Source organism: Protopterus annectens, chromosome 3.part0 (assembly GCF_019279795.1).
Source record: "Protopterus annectens isolate FY-2018-M chromosome 3.part0, PAN1.0, whole genome shotgun sequence".
NCBI classification, from domain to species: Eukaryota; Metazoa; Chordata; order Ceratodontiformes; family Protopteridae; genus Protopterus; species Protopterus annectens.
The window spans coordinates 714231831-714245219 of record NC_056731.1 but is presented as its reverse complement, the minus strand read 5'-3'; positions in this window follow the sequence as shown (position 1 = coordinate 714245219).

Here is a 13389-nt window from a genome sequence, read left to right as displayed (position 1 = left end):
TACTTTTTTTTTTTGTTTAAACCCTGGTACCGTGGTGCGCGGCGTGTACACCCATTTAGGCAATATAAAGAGTGCTAGGCAGGTTCAGACACACCCCCTTCCTTAGCTCTGCTAAGCTAAGGGCAACAATGAGCCACAGAGCTCCAACAAGTTTACAGTATACCTGACACACCCCTCTATGATGTCAGCTAACTCTTAGGCTTGCACCATGGTTTTCCTGCACCTACATGGTTGGGTGCAGGCTAGCAATGAGGGAAAATCTGTGATTCAGTATCATTTCCCACATTTGAATAGGATTGCCTCCTAATGCCTAGTTACAAGTCCCACACTGAGCCTTCCCCCTTAGCAACCACTATTCACTGGCCTTGTTGTCTTCTGGCTGGCATTGTCTATAATGGCAAAATTGTGATTTTTGCAGAAAAAGATTTTTTCAGGGTTTCACTTTTATTTTCTGGCCGAACCCATTTGTGCGCCACTGCCCTATGCTTAAACGGCTGAAAGCGGCAAAAAAAAATAAAAGTTAGTATTTTTTTTTTTGCAGCTGTTTTCCATGTCAATGGCCATATATTTGGCCATTGGCATGCTTTCCACATAATTTACATTGTTTATTTGATGCTGCCATGGCTCCATTTTATAGTTTGTAGAAATGTACTCGGTTACTAACCGAGTACATTTCTACAAGTTACACTAATCCTGCATGGACATTTGCCAGCTTCCTGGATCACTAATTCACCTCATTTGCATGGTTTTCACCTTCAGAGCTTGCTGAATCCTGGGGTTAATCTCAATATACATTCCAAAACCGTGATGTACCCCAAGATTCAGCAAGCTCTGCATGGCGTGCAGGAATAGTGCAGGAGCTGTTGGAGGCAATATGGCCACAGAAAGATCCAGGAACAAGTTCCTGGGACGTGCACAAATGCTCCTGCACTATTCCTGCACAGACACAGATCCTGTATGCTAATTACCCCATTTGCAGGTGAAAACCCTGCAAATGAGGTGAATTAGTGATCCAGGAAGCTAACAGCCATCCCTGCCTACATGTAGACATGGTGGGTTGTGTCCTGGTGGCCAATGGCCAGTACTGTTGATGACAGGGTCAAGTTCTCACAACTGCAGTGCCAAACACAATGCATCCCAGCAAGACACATTCCAGCAGTAATCCATACTAATTGTTCGGATGTAATATCTGTCACCATCTGAAAGATGAACATGGCATGAATTTGGGCCCAGACATACAAACAGTACACAGCTGGAAGTACCCTAGACAGAGAGTGTATAAAATGTTACTGTCAAATGGACACACCTTTGGAATTGCACATACAGGTTAGCAGCACATTAGTTGGTTGTGTTGTATGGAATATTGATGTAATCTGGCCAAACACTGGCAGACCACAAAAGGCACAGGTATGAAGTACTGTGAAACTGCTGATTTCCCTGCACAAGCCAGCATAAGTGGAATGCCCCATGTATATCTGTGAGTCAGCTGAAAGAAGCTTCCATAGCACATATGCACCCAGCTCACACCACCATCAGCCATAGGTACCTCACAGGTCTTATCCCTGCTATTGGGAATGAGTACAATATGACCCCCACTTCTGTATGGGAATAGCCACAGAATGCAGCATGCTGAAGAGGTGTCCCATGCAGCTGTGTCCCTAGCTGTAAGCAGCACCCTGCCAGCATCCACACCAATGGATCAATAAGGACAGAAACTATTGACATTAACGCCTTGCACACCTTCCCTGTCACCCACAGGGGAATATAGTGGCTTGCAGCCTGTGACTGTAGGAGTGACACAATGCACCGGCCTGCTACAGATGACCTGCATCACTACAAAATGCCCTACAGTCCTCTGTCAAAGGCCTGTGTCTCACTCGTACTGTCAATGTATGCTATCTCATGGACTCCCAAATAAAATAACATAGTCCACAGAACCCAAATGCAAGTCCATGTCAACAAATCCCACTAGCATGTCCATGTCCTACTACATGAACTGTGGACCATCCCCTAAATACTGCTGGGATGAAGTGATAACTATAGGGATACTTATCAGATAATGTTGTCATAATGTTTGGAAGAGGATAGCCTAACCGTTGGGGGGTATAAGCATGGATGCCATGGAGTGTGTGAAGTCTGAAACTCAGCTGTGTGCACATACTATCTCTGCCTGCAAACACAGGAATGGGTGGCTACAAACCTACTCTACTTGTAAACCACAATGTGAAGGGGTAATGACCAGAAATATGAGCCTTGCCTCTAGGTAACCTGTGTGAATCTGCACAGCTGTGAGTTATGGCCAGAGCAGGATTAGGCCATACTGTCACGTTGATGGATGTACAAGTATGGGATCCTCAGCCACCACAGTACCAAGGTGCTGAACCATATATACAGACCCATCAGCAAGTGTCTGCCGCTTCCCCTCCAGAATGGCATGATTGTGCAAGAATATGTAGGCTGCAGACCACAATACTGGACAGAGCTTCATTCATCCTGTGTTCCCCAGGAAATTACTGGAAGCAAATATGTATACCTGTCAGTAGTTGATGACATAAAACATCACAGTGTGAAATAGTACATATGTCTGAATATCTCTGCTAACACCAAAAGCATGTAGCAGAAGCAGCACAGACACAATTACATACAGTAACCCACTATCCTTTGCCCATTGTGACACCATATTGTCAATCGATCTACAGATATCTTGCAGAAACAGGTTGGTAGCTGTAGGTGTAGACCACAAAAACCTGCACTGGAGTACAACCTACCTAGAATGAATTCACACATTCAATACAGAAGGTCATACTGGGCAAGATCCCACACTTACAGAAATGAAGCCCATGTCTGGCAACAACAGTGGACTATACATGTCTGACAGTCGCAGATGTTTGTGCACACATTCTACATTGCACACCAGTCATGCTTTGCACACATATCGGATAGGAATACACACATATATCCAAGGACAACACACTATAGTAGGCCAAACTTACACATACATAGATGTGTGGAAGAGAGTGACAGACCGTGACAAAAAGCTTCACATCATGAGGCCTGTCCCACCCAGCACACATCCAATTGGCTAAAACTACATCATGTGAAAATGTCAATCAATTTAGACATTTGCTTTTGATATCCCTCAGAACTATAGTGTCTGTGGTGCTTGTGATAACTGTGTAACATGACTGCAGTTGTATACACGTTTCTGTTGACTGTAAACCTGTGTGCGATTGAGTGTTGTGTGTGTGCTTCCAGTTGAATGGTTTATGGCCCATTCACACACACTGCACTCCCCATTGCCCTACTTTGGCAAGCCTGCTGATGTCATTCACCTTGAAATACACCTTTTGGGAAGGAGTAGACCTATAAGCTCGGTGGCATGTGCTATAACTGTGTAATGCTGTATTGTGATGTACTAGTTAGGTAGGAGTTCTAATCCCAGACATGACTGTGTGCTTGTTTGGTTGTGTGTGTAGGGATCAATGCTTTAGTGGCCATTCACAGTCACTACACTTTCCATTGCCCTAATTTGGCAAGCCTGCTGATGTCATTCACCTTGAAATACACCTTTGGTAAAAGACTTGCCCTGTAAGCTTTTTGGTGTGTGCTCAAAGTGCATAATGCTGTAGTGTGATGTACTAGGCAGGTAGGGGTTCTAATCCCTGACTTGGCACCTATGAAACTCTGTGTGTGTGTGTGTGTGTGTGTGTGTGTGTGTGTGTGTGTGTGTGTGTGTGTGCTTGTTTGTCTGTAGATGAATCAATGCTTTTGAGGCCATTCACAGTCCCTACACTTTCCATTGCCCTACTTTGGCAAGCCTGCTGATGTCATTCACTTTGAAATACACATTTGGGGAAGAAATAATCCCGTAAGCTCTGTGGCATGCACTATAACTGCATAATGCTGTAGTGTGAAGTACTATTTAGGTAAGAGTTCTAATCTCAGACATGGCAACTGTGAAACTCTGTGTGTTTGTCTTTGTAGGGATCAATACTTTTGAGGCCATTCACAGTAACTACACTTTCCATTGCCCTACTTTGGCAAGCCTGCTGATCTCAGTCACCTTGAAATACACCTTTAGTGAAAGAGTAGCCCTGTAATCTCTGTGATGCATGCTATGACTGTGTAATGCTGTAGTGGGATGTACTAGTTAGGTAGGAGATCTAATCCCAGATATAGCTACTATAAAACTGTGTGTGTGTTTGCTTGTCTGTGTAGGGATCGATGCTTTTGAGGCCATTCACAGTCACTACAATTTCCATTGCCCTACTTTGGCAAGCCTGCTGATGTCATTCACCTTGAAATACACCTTTGCTGAGGAATAGCTCTGTAAGCTCTGTGTCGCTTGCTATAACTGTGTAATGATGTAGTGTGATGTACTAGTTAAATAGGAGTTCTAATCCCAGACATGGCAACTGTGAAACTGTGTGTGTTTGTTTGTCTGTGTAGGGATCAATGCTTTTGAGGTCATTCACAGTCACTACACTTTCCATTGCCCTACTCTGGCAATCCTGTTGATGTCATTCACCTTGAAATACACCTTTGCTGAATGAAGGAGTAGCCCTGTAAGCTTCATGGCATGTGCTATAACTGCATAATGCTGTAGTGTGATGTACTAGTTAGGTAGGAGTTCTAATCCCAGACATGGCAACTGTGAAACTCTGTGTGTGTTTGTTTGTCTATGTAGGGACCAATGCTTTTGAGGCCATTCACAGTCACTACAATTTTCATTGCCCGACTTTGGCAAGCCTGCTGATGTCATTCACCTTGAAATACACCTTTGGTGATGCAGTAGCCCTGTAAGCTTCGTGGCGCATGCTAAAACTGTGTAATGCTTTAGTGTAATGTACTAGTTAATCAGGAGTTCTAATCCCAGACATGGTGACTGTAAAACTCTTTGTGTTTGTTTATCTGTGTAGGAATCAATGCTTTTGAGGATATTCACAGTCATTACAATTTCCATTACCCTACTTTGGCAAGCCTGCTGATGTTATTCACCTTGAAATACACCTTTGGTGAAGGAGTAGCCGTGTAAGCTCCATGGTGCATGCTGTAACTCTGTAATGCTGTAGTGAGATGTACTAGTTAGGTAGGAGTTGTAATCTCAAACATAGCAACTGTGTGACTGTGTGTGATTTTCATCAGTATACTGTGGGGAGGTCACTGTGATTGTGTAATAACAGGACTCATTGTGGGGCAGGTTTTGCAAATTTCTCATATGGAGGACCTATTATATGTCACAATGTCCATCTTACAAGGACAACAGATGTCAAACAGCAGAGAGGATGGTGTAGACAATACATAACCCTACATGTGACATTATGGATTGGGGAACAATATAGGCAACCCTTGTTTTACCCAGAGAACACTCTCCACTGATGTCACATACACAAACACACTTGGCTAGGCAACAACCACTATGTTGGTAGTTCCCTGCATATTGCCCACAGATAGTAACAATGGTGTGATTGCAGTAGACTACATAGGACATGACACCCTGTTCCATCCCTACAATATGCAAATAATTGCATACAGTTGTCCTTTGCTATGTTCCCCACTGGATGCCTGCAAAAACTGTAGAGGCAGCAAATGTAACCCACAAAGGAAATACCATGACTTATACACATGCCCTTTATGGAAAGATGCCATTAACACCAGTGAATACCTGTATCATGCTGTCAATGAAGGTGCAGGATCAACCTGAGTTCCATTGCCAGTTCTCACCACATGAGGTCAGGAATGCCACATTAGATGATAAAAATCTGTCCACACAATATGCCCCAGACACCCCAGGTACACTTCCACATGTCACAGAACATGTATGTGGGACATGTGCACACCCCAGACACCGTTCATGTTATGGAATATAGAACACAAACATGGCAAGCATTGCACAGCACTGGCTACCCACAACAGTAACCCAGATGAGTGAATGGTGAATACAATACCCACCTGTGTGGGACAAACCAAAGACTACACCCCTGAGCCATACTTCAGACCATGGTCATGTGGCCTGATGCCAAGGTATACCCTTTGCTTAGCCTTGTACAGCCTTCTTGCACAGTCAACCACTACACACATGTGAAGCAATGAGCCCATGCATATCAGCACTGGCAAATCTGTGTGTGTGTGTGTGTGTGTGTGTGTGTGTGTGTGTGTGTGTGTGTGTGTGTGTGTGTGGAGATTAATAATTTTGAAGCCATTCACACTCACTACACCTCCCATTGCTCTACTGAAGCATGCCTTCTGATGTCAGTCACCTTGACATACCCTTTGCTCATATAGCAGCCTGATAACCTCTGTGGGGCATGCGATACCTGAGTAATACTGTAGTGTAGCAAACTAGTTAGGAATTCTAATCCTGACCCTGCCAACTGTGATAATATGTGTGAGCCCTTGAAAGAGTGTGGCTGTGTCGTCCTTAACACCTGCTTTTGTGGACAGGCACATGTACTACGCCTACCTTATCCCTCCTTTATCACTGTTGCTGATGTCACTCACCTTCAAATACACCTTTGGATAGCTCTCCAACATGTAAGCTCTGTGGTGCATGCAATAACTGCATAAAAATGTATTAACAAAACATAGTCAGATAGGGGTTTGAAACCCTGTACTATTAAGTGTGTGACACAAACATACTTAGCTTTTACTCTCCTACCCCCTTTCTTTCGTACTTTGTCTCTGTCTGTCTCTCTCAATCCCTTTCTGGTGGATGTGGAGAAGAATACCTGCTTTGCTTAGGCAGCAGCTTGTGTTTTGTAAGTGATGCTCATGATCAGCTGGTGGCCTGTGCATGAATTACAGTCCCCCCACTAGCTGATTGCATGTGGAACAGCTGTGGTAACATTCCCATAGCCAATTACATGGAAACCCACTCCTATAACTATGAACATCATGTGGGTGTAGGCCCTTTTCATTCACTGTGAGCAGGACTTCATGTCGGTGTTTGGCAAACAGCATCACAGAGGGTAGTGGGCTATACCTCTTACAACATACACTGTGGAGACATGCAAACAAATAGGAGGGGATGTTCCAGACATGAGTACAGAATGTAAGTCTTGCCCTTCTACAGTTGAAGTAATGTTGGCTTAACAGGGTTTTTGTGGATATGGCTGGTCTACATGATTTAATACCTGTCATGACAGTGTTATGTGTTTGAGGAAATTCCCATCTGTAGGGATATCTGCAGACTGGCCAGTTTTTGAAGTCTTACGTGTGTTGAGTTACTGACAGATTACCTCTCTTTAGAAATGCATTAGCATAGTCTAAGGAGTGTAGTCAGTACATGGTGACAGCCATGAGAGTTATTGACTTCATATCCCTCAGAAGACATATGTCACAACAAACACTGTTACACCAGTAAATGTATGTTATCACAGCAACATGTCAATATTGTCCCTGTGTTTGTGCCTCCAGCCACAACTCCATCAACCTTTGTACATATGTCATGCAGTAAGAGGTGCATATGTTCAGTACACCATTATTTATTGACATCATACCTGATAACAAGCCAGTTAGATATCAGACTGCTAGACATATGTATAGTAGGGGTTATATTTGAGAACAAAACCTGGACATATTGTTGTAGTGTGTACAGTAGTGAGGTCTTGTACTTATGGTGATTGTCGACAGAGTGTGTATTGTGAATATGTACCTAGGCCTGTGTACAGACTGTGGTAGAGATCATTGTTCTTGGTCCTGTTCTATCTGATGTTGCATGCTGCTCCAGTGTATGGTACCATATCGGCTTACATGTTTGTATGGCCAAACTCACACTTGTCCCATACCACAGTCAGGCATTGGAATACACTGTGTATTAGCCTAGTATATGTAGTGTTAGTGTGTGAGTGGCACATATGAGGATGGTGTTGATCAGACAGTACATATACTGTAATATTAAGCACGCTTACCATATGTGGCTGTGGCTGTGTTCAGATTGGTTGTGGGTATGCGCTTACACACAGGTGTATGTTACTCCACGCTGTTACATGCCTGTAGAGCCTGCTATATTTGCAGGTACATGTGTATTCCCCCATAAGAAATGTAGGTCAGTGTTGTGGCAGTTTGCACAGTGCTTTGTGGCATGCCTAGCAGCTCAGTGTATTTACCAGTATGATGTTATGTTCAGATATTTGTCAGGTGTACTGCTGCCGAGCCAACATAACTGTTGTGTATTTCTGACAAAGCAGTGGGATGCTGTACAGATGTATGTCACTAACTAGTGGGTAGTATGTGGGCTTGTGACCTCTGCTCCTTTGGTTATTATGTGTCAGGACAGAATGGAGTGTGTAAATGCATAAACTGTGTGAGCATATGTATTCCAGTATTAACATGATATACCCATTTACATGGCTGTTAACATCCACTTTGTCAGGCTTGGTCCACACCTTGCATTAAGGGGTTCTGTGTATACCTCTGGACTGACCAGAGTTTGTCAGACTGTCCACATTTATTGGTCATATCTCTGCTGTATTTCACAGGACCATTACTGTGATATCTGTGGTACTATACTATGCTGATCTTAGGATGTCTGTCAGTAACTGATGGCGTACATGTCAATATCAGATGTGACTTCCCACATACAACATTTCTGTTAAGGCAACCCCTGTCAACAGTAGCAACAGTCTACATTTATACCTGCAATATTTAAATGACATCCCCTTGCACTAAGAGGTTGTGACCATTGGTGCTGAGGTATGATCTGGACATATGTTAAACATATATGTGTGTGTGTGTGTGTATGTATATATATATATATATATATATATATATATATATATATATTTATATATATATATATATATATATATATATATATATATATATATATATATCCATCCATGCATCTGTATATATATATATATATATATATATATATATATATATATATACACACACACACACACACACACACACACACACACACACACACACACACACACATATATATATATATATATATATATATACACATAATTATTTTATTAAATATATTAAATATAAAAGATTTTAATATTTAAAAATATTAAAGAGTTTATTAACCAATTGATAGTATTGTTAGTTTTATATATACATATATTGATTTATTAGATCATATTATACAGTATTATACCATATATAGACTTGCACTATGCACTTTAATATATATTATATTAAGATGTAAACAATAAGTGGTTTTATTTGATGAAGGTTCCATGATTCTGAAATACTGGAAGATGAGTAAGATAATACAGTTTAGAAAGTTTTTATGTGATTAGTTTATGTATGTTAAGGTAGTGTTTTTTATGAAATATATTTATACAGAGATGCACTAACATTCTGATTTGATTTAGGATATATATGTATATAATTCTGTATTTGAATGATTCTATTTACAAAAATGAATACATAGCCCTTTAACTGAAATAAGAGGTTGTCTTAAGTTAAGCCATTAAATGGTTCTCTAATTAATTAATTATACTAATTGAATACAATGCTTGACTATATAAACTGAAATAACAGAGCTTGTAACAGAATCTGATGAAGCGTACTACAGCTACGCAAAAGCACTTATTCTTTGTGGTTTTATGTATGGAATAAAGAGGAATTTTCGTATTATTTCGTCTCACTTGAACTGGTTTCATCATTTGACTGTGTGAGTACTTTCAGTGACTTCAGTGCCTTCTCCGTGTGGATGCACTTGTGTTTGTTCTACTGTGACAAGTGCTCCTATATTGGTGTGAGCAGTTTTATTTGACTATTATTTTCCCAGAAAATAGAAACTGTTTATTCGAAAATATTCCAAGGACTGCAGGACGCCGGGGATCATTTCAAACCTATCAACATCACCATTAAAGTAGAAAATTGTTATTTTGTGTGCAGAAGAAAAGCATATAAATGGCTACCAGGAGACTGGTCTGGTAGCTGCTTCCTGGGCTACCTGGCTCCAGCTATTCGACATGTATCTGCATTACCTAAAGGAAAAATTTGAAACGTTCAAGAGGTTAAGAAGCCTGCCAATCCTGTAGGTCGAGTTGATGCTTCATGGATTTACCACCATGACTTAGCTCATGCTAGTACCAAAGGACTGTCCCATATGGACTTGGGTGATGACATCATATCATGGGCTGGTATATTTCCATCATACGGAGCAGTGAAATCAATTTGGGAACTGAGAAAGCTATCTAAATTGCTTGAAATAATAAGCAATGCTACATTTTCTGCCTTAGAACTAGTGACTGATGAATTGACTGCTATGAGGGCTGTAGTACTCCAGAATCGTATGGCCCTCGATTTCACCCTAGCGGCGAAAGGAGGAACTTGCACTGTAATCCAGGAGGAGTGCTGTATGTTTATTCCTGATAATCAGCACGAAATTGAAAGTAATCTTGAATTGATACAAAGAATTTCTGAACTCTCGAAGGCCAAGGAGGCCGATAGTTCAACATGGGCATGGTTATCCAACCTATTCTCAGGCTGGGGAGGAGGACTGTTAAAGTTGATTTTATTAATTGCAGTATTAGCAATTGTTGCTTTTATTGTCTTATTTCTAATCAAAGCACTGATTTTAAAATTAATGTCTTCAAAAACTGTGAAGAAAGTGCCTAAGTTTTATATGCCTGAAACTATGAATATAGATGATAAAATGGCAATGTCTTCCAATAATGAAAAGACCAGTAGCATGATTATGCTAGAATTGGGACAAATGTATGATAGGTTAAGTGATGATGCTTACACAGCATCAAATGGAGGATTGTAGAATATGAACAGCCAAAGCATGTGTTTGAGGGAATTGAGTATGTGACAGTTTGTATGTATTAAAAGGTACTGTGTACTGTGAACTTTGAATGAACTCTGAACAACGAGAAAATGCTGAAAAACAAGAGTCTACCTGAAGGCAGGAAATGTGCCTTTTATGGAAATGCATCCGATTTTCTTTCTTTGCCCAGAGATATGATGATGTGAATTGTCTTATGTTTATGGGTAAACCTTTGATTGGTTAATTGCCCTGCATAATGACCTAATTGGTTCATTTTTATATTTTGTACTGTCAGCAATATCACCAGTATATAAGCTTGTTTATTCCTTTGTTCTGGGAGTCTCCCTGGTACTTTCCATGAGGCTCCCACATGTGTGTACTGTAGATAATAAAAACCACTGAAAGAGAGAAAGAACTGTATCTGTCTTCATTTTTAAAGTATTCTGAAACGTAACAATATATAATTGATTTATATATATATATATATATATATATATATATATATATATATATATATATAAATAAAATGAAGTGATCCCAGGGGTGTATTTTCTGTTACCCATCCACTCGTCAAGGTTTCTCTTGAAGAGTGTTAGTGAGGGGCTCTGCCTAATGTAGTTAGGAATTTAGTTCCAAAGCATGGGGAGTCTCTGTGACAGGAATCTATCCCTCCAGCATGTTCTATTTATTGTTTGGCGAGGTTTAGCTCACTAGAGTGAGTGGCTCGCAGAGGTGGAGCATGTCCATCAATTCTGAGTTGGACATGGCTTTGTAAGTCAGGCAAAAATCACCTCTGAGTAAGCAATATGCTACTGAGTACAGCTGGAGTTTTTCCAGTCGGGCTGCATAGGACATATGTTTGAGACTAGTAATCCTCTTGGTGAGGTACTTTTGTAGTCTTTCCAGCTATTGGAAGTGTCTTGTGAGGTACATCCCAAACATGGCATTGTACTCAATGATGGGTCTGATGAGTGATGAGTAGAGGGGCACTATAACCTCTTTATTTCTAGATGCAAACCATTTAGTAATTAGATGGGCTACATAGAAGGATTTCCTAACTACTTTTGGCAATATGGTTGTCAAAGGAGAGATTACTATCTACTTGGGTCCCCAGATCTCTTTTTACCTCTTCTGTATTAAGGGGGCTGCCACCTATGTGGTAATTCATGGGTGTTTTGTTTTTCCCAAACGGGATGACTATGCATTTTTTTGCATTTAGCTTGAGACCATGACTTTGACACCAGGTATCCATCTTAGTAAGGCCCTTTTGGAGAATGTCTGTATCAGCCTGAGAGTCAATTATGGCTCCCAGTTTGCAGTCATCAGCGAACTTGGTTAGCCATAGTCCCCCTGTGTTTGCCTGTACATCTGAGAAGTATATGCCAAACAGTAGGGGTCCCAGGACCGAGTCTTGTGGGACACCACTTGTGACTGGTTTAGAGTCGGACCTGGAGCTCGCTATTCTTACTGTGTGAGTTCTGTCTGTAAGCCAGTTGGCAACCCATCTCATGACGTAGGTGTTTATGTTCAGGCTGGTGAGTTTTTCTATAATTCCTGAGTGGAGAATGGTGTCAAAAGCCTTGGCGAGGTCAAGGTAGGCTGTGTGAACTACCTTCCCCTCATCTATGGTCTTGGTGACTGTCTTGAAGAAGTCAACCAGGTTTAGTAGGCATGATCTGCCCTTAACAAAGCCGAACTGGGTCGGGTCAAGTGTTTGGATGTTCCCAATGTCTTTGTTAATGAGTTCCATGATGATGCGCTCCAATAGCCTTGCAGACCAGGCTAGTCAGGCTTATGAGGTGATAGTTACCAGGGTCAGTTGTGGCCCCTCCTTTGTGGAGCAGAATAACCATTGCTGTGTGCCATTCTATGGGCACGTAGCCTGTGGAGAGGCTGAGGATGAACAGTGTGTTTACGTGGGGGGTTAGTTCGTTCTGTAGTTCGTGCAAGATGCAGCCTGGGATACCATCTGGCCCCATTGATGCTGTGTTTTGGCTTTTGAAAGGGCTGTTTTCACCTGTGCGTCTGTGATTTCTGGGACACTACACTTTTCCAGTATTGTTGTGGGCCCTTGTGGGGGTGAGAGGGGGGTGAAGTTTGCACTAAATCTATCTGCCAGGATGTTGGCTATTTCAGTGGGTTCAGTATATTTTGTGCTATTTTGCACTAGCTCAGAGCATATCTGCGAGTTGCCACTTAGATTCATAATATAGCTAAAGAAGGCTTTGTGGTTATCGTTTGAATCCTTGGCTATTTTTCTTTCGAAGTTAGCCTTGGAGGATTTTATGAGGGACCTTAGTTTCTTACTGATACTGATCAGGGATGTCTTTCCTTCTTGGGATTTGCTTTTTTTCTGAACTAATTTCCTCCTTATATTGTATAGCCTGTTTATGGCAAGTGTTCACCAGACTAGTTTCCTTCTCTTAGGGGAGTGATTCTTGGTTTTGCTAGGGATGGCATGATCCATGAATCCTTGTAAGTGCTAATAGAGTGCATTTGTAAAGGTTTCTGCATCTTGGGCAGCTTTATCCTTTAGCATGGGGGCTGTGAAACGTACCACCTCTGTCTTAAGTAAGGTGAAGTTTGCTTTAGAAAAGTTTTTTACTGTGGTTTCCTTAGTTGGGGGTGGTGGTGGGGTGTGGACATCCAGA